The sequence below is a fragment of the Rhinatrema bivittatum genome, chromosome 6 (genome assembly GCF_901001135.1).
Source record: "Rhinatrema bivittatum chromosome 6, aRhiBiv1.1, whole genome shotgun sequence".
NCBI classification, from domain to species: Eukaryota; Metazoa; Chordata; class Amphibia; order Gymnophiona; family Rhinatrematidae; genus Rhinatrema; species Rhinatrema bivittatum.
The window spans coordinates 47012511-47024923 of record NC_042620.1 but is presented as its reverse complement, the minus strand read 5'-3'; the positions used below and the strand labels follow the sequence as shown (position 1 = coordinate 47024923).

General features: G+C 43.9%; 1 protein-coding gene across 1 annotated transcript in view; it reads left to right on the top strand.

The window, feature by feature from the left end:
• Positions 1 to 12413, top strand: part of NCKAP5 (NCK associated protein 5) — a 1124153-nt gene that overhangs the window by 1063678 nt on the left and 48062 nt on the right.

Here is a 12413-nt window from a genome sequence, read left to right as displayed (position 1 = left end):
TATTGAAATCAAGAAAAGGGATTTTTTTTTTCGATATGTAAAAAAAAAATAAAATAAAATAAAATAAACTGGTTTTTCTAAGCAGAAAAAGCAGGCAACTTGGTAAAACTTATTTGAAGAACAGCGGGTGGGTATATTTAAGTATTATATTGCACAGCAGACAATAATTAGAAAACAATGTAAGACAAGGATGGTCTTGTTGCTGGGGTAGAACATCATCATAATGATTTCAGTTATTATATGGTGCCCTGCCCAGTGAGCCTTAGAATAAATATGCAAGTCAAGTCAGTGTTATTTTAGCATTGCTCTGCGTGCAAGCTTTTAGCATAAAAGCCTTAAGTTGCATTAAATCCCTCACTGCAGCTATGGGTTTCTGCCATGTTTTTCACAGGTTAGTATTTAAATTAAGCTTGGGCATAACGGGTGTGAGGAGGGTATGTAATGGGTCATTGTTTTATGTACTGTTTGTTTCTGGTTCGTTTCAGTTTGTTGATTTTGTGATCACATTGGTTTATTGTTATTGCTTTATTGATAGATTTATGTTTTCTTTTGTAATCTGCTTAGCACATGGTCATGATTTTAGCAGACTAGAAGTACCTTCAAATAAATCAATTACTCAACGCATAAATATAAATTAATGAAAAGTGAATCAGAAGAAACAAAGTTAAATAAATAGAACAAAAACCAGTTTAATATGGAAACTGCTTCCTAACCTTGAGAGGAAAGTTTATTAGCTGCTCAGTTACTCGAGATTAATAAGAGGCAGGAACAACTCAAAATTCACCTACAGACCTATTGGTTCGGACCACTGCCTTCATAATAGAATTGTAACAGTTTTGAAAGAAAACAGTTTATCTATTTAATATATTTTTTACATAGCAAATTCAGTTTTCTTTATTTGGACATTTTGGTATGTTATTGGCATATTTTCTTAGACTAGCATCTTATTTCATAGTATTAGCAATTCAGAAAAAATAAATAAATGTTAACTGTCTATACTGTACAATTTTTTCATGGTTTCCCACTTCTGATGAGAAATTGGTCAAAATATATGAAAAGAAACAAAATGATTTGGGATGAATACTCTGAATAATATATCAACATTTTTTCTATGCCTACAATTTGCTTGAATAAATATGAGAAATTGAAAGTTTATGATGATAAAATTAAAATCAGAAAGTGGAAGAGAGATAAAAATTTGCAACCAATGAGATAAGATGAAAGAACTTAAAAAAAAAAAACAAACCTGGAAGAATGTTCAAAGGTATAGTAGCTATGCTTCAAACTAAAATTCTGTTCATGTGACAAGTGAGGTCTGCCAATTTTGTACCAGGCAGGCAAGTTACCAAGCGATCCTCACATCCACCAGCCACCCAGCTATCTACCTTCCTAATAATTGAATCACCAACCGCAACAGCCATCCTAATCCTGGGCACATGCCCCTGGAAACATATACACTGTGGGGCGGATTTTAAGAGCCCTGCTCGCCTAAATCCGCCCAAAACCGGGCGGATTTAGGCGAGCAGGGCCCTGCGCGCCGGTGAGCCTATTTTACATAGGCCTACCGGCGCGCGCAGAGCCCCGGGACTCGCGTAAGTCCCGGGGTTTTCGGAGGGGGGCGTGTCGGGGGCGGGGCCGAGCGCCGCGCCGTTTTCGGGGCGTGTCGGCAGCGTTTTGGGGGCGGGCCGGGGGCATGGTTACGGCCCGGGGCGGTCCGGGGGCGTGGCTGCGCCCTCCGTACCCACCCCCAGGTCGCGTCCCGGCGCACGGGGATTTACGTCTCCCTCCGGGAGGCGTAAATCCCCCGACAAAGGTAGGGGGGGGGTTAGACAGGGCCGGGGGGGTGGGTTAGGTAGAGGAAGGGAGGGGAAGGTGAGGGGAGGGCGTTAGAGGATTCCCTCCAAGGCCGCTCCGATTTCGGAGCGGCCTTGGAGGGAACGGGGGTAGGCTGCGCGGCTCGGCGCGCGCCGGCTATACGTAATCGATAGCCTTGCGCGCGCCGATCCAGGATTTTAGCGGATACGCGCGACTACGCGCGTATCTACTAAAATCCCGCGTACTTTTGCTTGCGCCTGATGCGCCAGCAAAAGTACACGAACGCGCCATGTTTGAAAATCTACCCCTGTGTTAGGATACTCCATTACCTTAAGGGTAGGTCGTAGCTACAGGATTGCTTCCTTCCTCACCAAGGTGATGTTGTCCTTCCAGGTGACCTTTCTCCTCCAAGGCAGCACAGGGTGGTGCCTGATATGACCGATCTACTATGTACCTGAAGGTCTCCTTTTTTATACCTCTCCATTTTCTCTCCCTCTCTTAGCTACTCCAGGTCTGCCAATCTAGCCTCCAAAGATTGAACTCGTTCTCTGAGGGCTAGAAGCTCTTTGTACCTACTGCACACACACAACCTTTCACAAGCTGGGAGATAATCATACATGTGGCACTCAGTGCAAAATAAACTGGAAAACCTCTTGTTGCTGGACTGCTTTCTACATCTTAATTTTGTTGATTTGTTATTGAGTTAAAATTTCTATTGGAGTAGGGAGTAAAGCTAATCTAAACTACTTTGTCTACTGATGTATGTTCTGACAATGATCCTCAAGACGTGCATCTACTTATATCTACCTAGTTTACCTACCTTATTGACTCGTGTTTTGAATTAATTTCTTCTATATAAAATCTGTAGTAAATTTATAAGAAGGAGCTTTGAGGTACAGCCACCATAAGCTGTGCCATTCCAGCTTTTCTGCGGCAAGCATTGCAAGGCTTTTGGAAGCTGGGGCTGTGAAGTCTGGATCACTCACAGTGACCTCTAGAGTCCTCTCCCAGGAGCTCCTTGATAATGTATGCCGATGAGCCTTTCCGTCCAGTCCTGCTACAAGAAGTGCGGGGCCTCTGGAAGCTGGGTCTGTGGAGCTTGCTCGCAGTGACCTCTGGAAGAGGTGATTGGGGGCTGCTGGGTAATGTATGCAGCTGAGCCTTCCAGTCCTCTTCTGCTGCCAGCAACCGATATGTGTTCACCCATTCCATTCCGCTCATTTTATGGACCTTATCATATCTCCTCTCAGCCATATCTTCTCTTAAATGAAGAGTCCTAACCTCTTTAGCCTTTCCTCATAGGGCAATTTTTCCATCCCTTTATCATTTTGGTCACTCTTATCTGTACTTTTTTCTAATTCTTCTATATCTTTTTTGAGATAGGGTAACCAGAATTGCACACACTATTCAAAATGTGGTCGTACCAGGGAGCGATGAGAGGTCTTATAGAAACATAGAAATGACGGCAGAAGAAGACCAAACGGCCCATCCAGTCTGCCCAGCAAGCCCCACACCCTTTTCCTCTCATACTTATCTGTTTCTCTTAGCTCTTTGGTTCTATTTCCCTTCCACCCCCACCATTAATGTAGAGAGCAGTGATGGAGCTGCAACCAAGTGAAATATCAAGCTTGATTAGTTATGGGTAGTAGGGGAAGTAACCGCCGCAATAAGCAAGCTACACCCATGCTTATTTGTTTTACCCAGACTGTGTTATTCAGCCCTTATTGGTTGTTTTTCTTCTCCCCTGCCGTTGAAGCAGGGAGCTATGCTGGATATGCGTGTAGTATCAGTTTTTCTTCTCCCCTGCCGTTGAAGCAGAGAGCTATGCTGGATATGCGTGAAGTATCAGTTTTTCTTCTCCCCTGCCGTTGAAGCAGGATATGCATTGAAAGTGAAGTATCAGGCTTATTTGGTTTGGGGTAGTAACCGCCGTAACAAGCCAGCTACTCCCCGCTTTGTGAGTGCGAATCCTTTTTTCTTCTCCCCTGCTGTTGAAGCAGAGAGCTATGCTGGATATGCGTGAAGTATCAGTTTTTCTTCTCCCCTGCCGTTGAAGCAGAGAGCTATGCTGGATATGCGTGAAGTATCAGTTTTTCTTCTCCCCTGCCGTTGAAGCAGAGAGCTATGCTGGATATGCGTGAAGTATCAGTTTTTCTTCTCCCCTGCCGTTGAAGCAGAGAGCTATGCTGGATATGCGTGAAGTATCAGTTTTTCTTCTCCCCTGCCGTTGAAGCAGAGAGCTATGCTGGATATGCATTGAAAGTGAAGTATCAGGCTTATTTGGTTTGGGGTAGTAACCGCCGTAACAAGCCAGCTACTCCCCACTTTGTGAGTGCGAATCCTTTTTTCCACATTTCCTCTTGCTGTTGTAGCTTAGAGCGATGTTGGAGTCACAGTAACCATGTGTATGTTTATTGAATAAGGGTATTATCTCCAGGCAGTAGCCGTCATTCTGGCGAGCCACCCACTCTTTATTGACGGCCTCTTGATTTTATGGATCCACAGTGTTTATCCCACGCCCCTTTGAAGTCCTTCACAGTTCTGGTCTTCACCACTCCCTTCGGAAGGGCATTCCAGGCATCCACCACCCTCTCCGTGAAGAAATACTTCCTGACATTGGTTCTGAATCTTCCTCCCTGGAGCTTCAAATCGTGACCCCTTGTTCTGCTGATTTTTTTCCTATGGAAAAGGTTTGTCGTTGTCTTTGGATCATTAAAACCTTTCAAGTATCTGAAAGTCTGTATCATATCACCTCTGCTCCTCCTTTCCTCCAGGGTGTACATATTTAGATTCTTCAATCTCTCCTCATAAGTCATTTGATGAAGACCTTCCACCTTTTTGGTCGCCCTTCTCTGGACCGCCTCCATCTTGTCTCTGTCTCTTCGGAGATACGGTCTCCAGAACTGAACACAATACTCCAGGTGAGGTCTCACCAAGGACCTGTACAAGGGGATAATCACTTCCCTTTTCTTACTCGAGATTCCTCTCTCTATGCAGCCCAGCATTCTTCTGGCTTTAGCTATCGCCTTGTCACATTGTTTCGCCGACTTCAGTTCATTAGACACCATCACCCCAAGGTCTCTCTCCTGCTCCGTGCACATCAGCCTTTCTCCCCCCATCGAATACAGTTCATTTGGATTTCCACTCCCCATATGCATGACTTTGCACTTCTTGGCATTGAATGTCAGCTGCCATGTCTTCGACCACTCTTCCATCTTCCTTAAATCCCGTCTCATTCTCTCCACTCCTTCCGGCGTGTCCACTCTGTTGCAGATCTTAGTGTCATCCGCAAAAAGACATACCTTACCTTCTATCCCTTCCGCAATGTCGCTCACAAAGATATTGAAAAGGACCGGTCCCAACACCGATCCCTGCGGTACACCGCTTAAAACCGCTCTCTCTTCAGAGAGAGTTCCATTTACCATCACACATTGTCTTCTGTCCGTCAACCAGTTTGCAATCCAGGCCACCACCTCAGCACTCACTCCTAAGCTTCTCATTTTATTCACCAGTCTCCTGTGCGGGACAGTGTCAAAAGCTTTGCTGAAATCCAAGTAGATGACATCGAGTGCTCTTCCTCGATCCAATTCCTTGGTTACCCAGTCAAAAAAGTCAATCAGATTTGTCTGACAGGATCTTCCAATGGTGAATCCATGCTGCCTCTGGTGCAGCAATTCTCCCGACTGTAGATAGTTCACTATTCTGTCTTTCAACAGTGACTCCATTACTTTTCCCACCACCGAAGTGAGGCTAACCGGTCTGTAGTTACCAGCCTCTTCTCTGTTCCCACTCTTGTGAAGCAGGACCACCACCGCTCTCCTCCAATCATTCGGCACCACTCCCGTTTCTAGGGATCTAGTGAATAGGTCACACAGCGGACCTGCCAGCACATCTCTGAGCTCCCTCAGTATTCTGGGATGAACTTCATCAGGCCCCATGGCTTTGTCCACTTTCAGTTTCACCAGCTCTTCCCATACATTTTCTACTGTAAATGGAGTTACATCTACTCCATTCCCCTCCAGTTTCTTGTTAACTAGTGTCGGTCCTTCTCCAGGGTCCTCTTTAGTGAACACAGAACTGAAGTATTCATTTAATATTTCTGCCATTTCTTCGTCTCTCTCCACACATTGATCCTTTCCACCTTTCAATTTCACTATACCACTTTGAACTTTTCTCTTTTCACTGATGTATCTGAAAAATGTTTTGTTACCACTCTTTACCTCTGTTTTATTTTCCATTCCTTGCCTAATAATTCCTGGTATTTTATTTGCTTTCTTGGCTGCTGCTGTAGAGGATCTCAGTGTATTATCAATGATGACGCCTAGATCCATTTCCTGAATGGTGACTCCTAATGTGGAACCTTGCATTGCAAATGTAGCAGATTGGTGAGGCAAGACTGCCCCTTTTTCCCCCGGTAAAATTTATATTAGAATCCAAAAATATGTGCTTATGCTCAATATTTATAAAATACTATATAAAAACGGTATCCCTTCAGCCTCATAACAAGCCAATATTCAACTTCAAAATGTGCTATTACCTTGTATTTGAATGTTGGGTTCTGAAGTCCCTTTATGTATATTGTTTTGGATTTTTGTTCTTCATATTTTTGAGATATAGTGCCTTTGATATCTAGGGGGAAACATCTGGGTTTCTCATTGAAATAATATGTAAATTTATTTTGTTTTGATACGTGCTTTTCTTCCTTGAAACAAGCCCATGCAGCAGCCAAAACATGTTAGGACTTTCGCTGCTGTTGTGGGTCATTAGAACCAGATGAAAGCAAGATTAGAATTGTTGTTATTGCAGTATTCATTTCAATCAGATGGAAGTAAGACTGATAATTAATCAAAGCAAATCCTAGAAATTTAATCCATAAGATTAAAAAAAACCCTCTTATGTGGATCTTTAAGTACCATTATTTCTTCAAATTATTTGCGTTTTTCAATTTCCTGCTTAAGTCTATGAGAAAATTGTCCCATCATGATGTTGTACTGATTCTGATCCCTACAGTGCCCTTCCTGGGAACCAAGTGAATAACTTTCCTACATCTCCGCACAGTCCCATATACTCGTATATGTGATGGATCCATGCTCGATATAGTGTTTTAGAACAGGCACAGATTCATCTGTGCAGGTTTTAAAGTACATGTATCTCCACCCTTTAAAGTATTCCTGTATATTTCGACATACATGGACGCACTTCTGGTTTTGCTGGAGCGGGCTCGTCCCCCGGCAAGACAGCCAAATTTTACTACCAGGGACATGGCCCGACTGGTCTCCCTGGTGGTAAGGAATGAAGTGCTCTTGTTCCCCATCCTGGGGTTGTGGCGGAATGCATGGACAATGCAGGAGGCCTGGCTGAGCCTCCTGTCCGCACAGGTAAGTATCTCAAGAGAACTAGGGAAATGGGTGGGGGTGTAGGGTACAAAATCAGTTTTACTCCACGATGGTGAAGGCCAGCCCTGGAGTTCAGCAGGTGGCTGATGTCACTACACCAGCTCTCTTTCCAGGTAGGGGCCAACTAATCACCATAGGCATCTGTTTCCAGCTGAAAATCCCTTCATTGTCCTGCCAACACTAACATCTATGGAAACCCCACATACAAATAGTAATCAGCCTGTCAGTACAGAAGTTCCCCCGGGCCTCTGTCTTATACCAGACATGTAGACAAAAGGAATATTTGAAGGCTTTATCATTAACGTTCCCAACTGTGAACTATCAGGGTCTCCTAGATGTAACTATTACCTTGTCCTTTCACCCACAGAGCCCCTGGATGCTGCTTCGCCCTGCATTTGCAGCACCCTCTGCATGGCTATTTCCTTCGCTAGCTGTAGTTTCACCAGCCTGATGGAAGGCTCCCCCGTGTGACCACTGGGGCATCTCATAGCCTGGGGGTGGGGTGGTTTGAGGGGGGCTGGGAGGAGTGACAGTGTCCAGGCCCATGGTGGCGAAGAAGCCCGACCCTGTGGCCGCCACGGGCTGGAAGCGCTGAAATTAAACACAGCGGCGAGCCACAAAGAAAAGAGGCCAGCCGCACCAGGAACCACGATAGAGTAGGGATTCCCCAAAGCGGCAGTGAGTCGCAAGCACGAAGAGGCCGGTTGCTCCGGGTATTCCCCCTCCCCCTCCCATGCAACACTGAGTGCGGCAGAACCACATTTAAAGTAAAAGTGGCACTCAGCCATGCTGATTACAGATGGGGCAATTGGAGCTCCCAGCGTCCATAAAAGCAGGCAGATGGGGGTCGCAGGAGCCTAGGGATATCCCGACAGCCAGAAGAAAGGCTTGAGTGCTGTGGCATATTTTTCTAAAATAAATGTTTGCTGCTTCAGTGTGGCTGAGAAGGCAGCTGCAGCACTGGGAAATCTGCCACTGCGAAATTAAAGGGGAACACAGTATTGGGGCTCTAAGCAAAGTGTGTGTGAGAGACAGAGACTGGGCAGGGAAGTGACTGGGGTGTGTGTGAGAGACAGAGACTGGGAGGGAGGTGACTGGGGTGTGTGTGAGAGACAGAGACTGGGCAGGGAGGTAACTGGGGTGAGTGTGAGAGACAGAGACTGGGCAGGGAGGGGACTGGGGTGTGTGTGTGAGAGAGAGAGAGATAAGACTAGGCAGGGAGGTGACTGGGGTGTGTGTGTGAGAGACAGAGAGATGAGACTAGGCAGGGAGGTGACTGGGGTGTGTGTGTGAGAGACAGAGAGATAAGACTAGGCAGGGAGGTGACTGGGGTGTGTGTGAGAGACAGAGAGATAAGATTAGGCAGGGAGGTGACTGGGGTGTGTGTGTGAGAGAGAGACAGAGAGATAAGACTAGGCAGGGAAGTGTCTGGGGTGTGTGTGAGAGACAGAGAGATAAGATTAGGCAGGGAGGTGACTGGGGTGTGTGTGTGTGAGAGAGACAGAGAGATAAGACTAGGCAGGGAGGTGACTGGTGTCTGTGTGTGAGAGACAGAGGGTTTAGTTGGGGGGGGGGGGGTGAGTGACTTGTGGGCCCTAAAGGTGAGGATAGAGCTTCAGCAGCCACTGCTGCTCCTGGTATGTGCTTTCAAGGGAAAGGAGTAGGAGAGTTGCTGGAGAGGGTAAGTAAAGGTGGCATTTTAAGTTTATTTTTCTTGATTGACTGCCATTTTAATTATTGAGTATTATGTGTCGTGTCTGCTGTTTTGAAATATTTTATTGATATTTGCACACTTTTTAATAATTGTTGTGAGTGTTAATTGTTTGACGTTATTCTGTTCAGCAGCTGTTTTGAAACATTTATTAATATAGTTTTACAGTTATTTCTGTATGGGGATCTATAGCAGCTTGGCTTGTTCTGTTTTCCTAATAGGAGGTGTATTAGTGTTTAGGACCTGATTTAATATTTGTAGTGTTGCCTTTTCATAGGGTTGTTATGTGTTCCATAATGTAGGTGTGACTTTGTGCAGATTAGTTTCTGTGCATTATTGCAGATCCTGGGACTGTGTTAAGTGCTATATTTCTCTTTCCATTTCTCCAGGTTTGCACTGCATGCAGAGTGGCTTTTTTTTTTTCTCCATTCCAGTTTTTGTCTCCATATTTATAATGTGTGGTCTTTCTGTTCTTGGTGAAGGGTGTGTGACCGAGGTGAGGTATTTTACTAGCATGTAGGCATTTGTATCAATCTTATTTGTTGTGTTTTCTCAATAGGATATGCATTAGTGGTAAATTATTGCCTTTTCATAAGGAGGGCTATTGTGCCTGGTAGTAAAGGGAGTTTGTTTTGCTTTTACTGAGATGTCATCAGAACCAGAATATCTTTTTTTTTTGCATGGTGAGTTCTATGGGTAATGCCCTTGTTCTGCTCTGCATCCATTGTTAGGGGTCAAGGGGGTTCCCGTGGATGCAAAGAGTATGTTTACCTATAGCCCCGTGACGGTTATATGTTCAGTGTGTCTCGCATGTGAGAACCATCTGTTAGGTGTGTCCCGGCCGAAAAAAGGTTGAGAACCACTGTTCTAAAGTATGCACGAACACACAAACCATGACCCGACACATTCCAAACACGCCCTCTTTGTTTGTGCATTCTTTCCTTTGTGAACGCGTGAGTACCTGTGTACCTGGTCTGTTTTGAAAATTCTTAGACGCACATATGTCGAACCCTTGCACATGCAAGCTGTTTTTACATGCAAAAGCCCTTTCAAAATATACTCCCAAGTGGTTTTTTCCATTGCCTTTTATTTTATATGCAAAAATAGAACATGCAGACAGGAAAATATACTTTAAAATGACTCAAATTATAGCCCTTTCTGGAGTGGAATTAGTTTCATTAGTACGTGTAGAATGGATGGCAGAAGGAAAGATGTTTAGGAATGTATAGAAATGTTATATTTAAGATGATAAATTGCTTGCTCAAAGTTGGAGAATGAATGGTAGCAAGACGGTTGTATTGTACTCATCATTTAGACTATGCTGCCTGTGATTGTGCTAATAATAGAATAAAATGTACTTACTAGGAGGGATGTAAAGCCTCCAAAGTTTTGGAGGGTCCCCATTTTTAGGTTGCATTTTTCGGGGTATTATTTCCTTTAATTTTTATTTTCTTTCTGTTCCTTTGTCAAAACAAGATGAGCATTAAAAAATAAAAAAAAAATGGGGCCCACTGACCCAAAAAAAAAAGTACCAGGGCCGAGAACCACCCTGATCCCCACTTACCCCCATCTGTGGGAGCTCCTTGCAGTAAAAGAGGGCAGAAGGGATGCTCACTCGCCGCCTGACCCGGGTCATCCCCTTTCTAAGGACACCAGTTTGACCCTCAGACCTGCGCCGTAGTGACATCAAACTGACACTGTTCTCGGGACCAGCTAGCACCATTTTCTTATACAGCCATATGGTTATATGGCTTTACATTGATATATGTATTTCTATGTACCTGAAACCTTGGCCATTATTAGCCCAGGCCCAGTTCCATACAGGATTAGGTATTTTCCTGTGTTCTACAGACCCTTCCATGTACTAATAATTATGTAGAATGTTAAATGTGCAAGGAAGTTAAGACTATAATATCAGATGGCTTGTTCAGGGTGTTTATTTCTAGGGCTATTCTAGAACACCCACCTTGCTTTGGAATCTAAGTGCAGTACATATTGAGTAGTGCTAAAAATAAAAATGTTTGCTCTCAAGCTGTGGCTGCTTGAAAGTAGTAAGATATGTGCTGCCTAATGTGTGCCATGGTCATAGCTTGAACAATATATCTGGCATTGTGCCAGGTCTCTCAAAGTGGTTGATTGCTTGCAGGTGGAGCTCTGTTATTTAGAAAGAGAATTACTGATTGATAATGCTCTAGAAAGTACCAGACCCTTGTGATCTTCCGATATGATAATAAGTGGGCCCACCTGATGGTAAGCAGTCAGCTGTAAGAAGGGAAGACCGTTGGTGAATGGCAATCAACCTGTCTCTACCTCTACTTTTTCAGGAATGTAAATGAGCAATCAGGTGACACATTCACAAAGGGTTTAAGAAACTAAAGGTAGGTCACCTCCTTGAAGGCTCTTCCCTCTTGGGGTAGGAGGACCTGTGAGTACACTCCTGCTGGAGGTCCTGCCAGGCCCAGGACATCCTGCGGTGGTTCCTCCTGACCTCACGGATGGGCACCGACTGCCCCTTATTCCCAACAATGAGGAGGCACAGCCTCTTGACATCTGTCTTTGAGAAGTTAGGGCTTGCGTACTCTGGGTTCCATTTTGCCAATATCCCCGCATGTTGCCAGAAGCGGAACTGGTACATATATGAGACATGCTCATGCTTTCTATGCTTGTAAAACGTGTGCATACTTTCAGTGAAGGCGATGTGCATATTGTATAAATTGTGCAACTGGCACCACGCAGTTTATAAAATACATAACTGTGTGTATGTGTTGACCTCTGGACACTGTTAAAAATTACTTGCTTCATCATGAAACAGTGTTATTTATTAAGTCGAAGAATGCCTTAAGTTAAAAGTAAAAAACAAAGTGGTTCGGATTGCATTTGACACAATGAATAGATAGAAATGACAGAGTTGGTGACATGCATGGAGCAGATCTTTATTCAAAAAAAAATGTGTAGGCCGCCCTAGACCAAGTTAAAGGCAGTTGCCAAACTGCTGCATGTTTTCTGGTTTTTATAAATTGAACTTATGGAATTACAGCAGAAAAAAAGTATAGGCAGAGTGATACATTCAAAACATGCTTTTGTAATGATTTAGGGAAACATGAGAAAAATGGTGATGACAAAACAATGTTGACAAAGGACCCTGAAGGAAAAGGTGTAGCAGCATTCTACAGTTTGGGCATTTAGAGATTCACAGCTAATTATTCACAGATGATGAATTGCAAAAGGGTCACATCTCTTCTTTACCGAGGCCAGCAAGTGTCTTGTGCTATCTATAGAGCATTAAGTTTCACTTATAAAAGAAGAATTAAAAGTTGCATCTGTTTTAATGCTTATCTGTCATAGTAAATGTTAATTTGATAGGACAGCTATCTTTCATGTGTAAAATAAGCATTTGTTAACCTCAAACTCAATTAAAATCACCTATAGAGAGACATAAGCATCCATCATTTAAAGCATGTTAGTGGCACAATATTGTATGTCTAATCAAC